We start from the raw sequence: 413 nt of genomic DNA on the forward strand, positions 1-413 counted from the left end.
CATTAAACATAAAAACAACTGCATTATCATTTACTCATTTTATAAGCCCCACGTAGCCTATATCATGTACATATAGGCACTATTTGCATTAATTAAAGGTATTACTTACACTACTGTGAAGGTTTATTTTGGATGCAACCCAACACCATGTTTCTTTAAAACACTTTTAGAGGTGCAATTAATTGCTGGATAAATATGTTAGAATGGAACTGTAAACAAATAAACATCACTTGTCACTAACAACACCGTGTTCAAAAAAGTTCAAAAAGAAAACTAATTTGAAGGGTGAAACTTAGTCGGACATGATATAATGGGTGGAAACAAATGAAACTTTTTAGGGCATCGTGAACTAAGAACACAGACTTGAAAGACCGGTGTTGTTGATGTGGGTGTGGCGAATTCTCTATTCACAG

The sequence above is a fragment of the Triplophysa rosa genome, linkage group LG23 (genome assembly GCF_024868665.1).
Source record: "Triplophysa rosa linkage group LG23, Trosa_1v2, whole genome shotgun sequence".
Taxonomy (NCBI): domain Eukaryota; kingdom Metazoa; phylum Chordata; class Actinopteri; order Cypriniformes; family Nemacheilidae; genus Triplophysa; species Triplophysa rosa.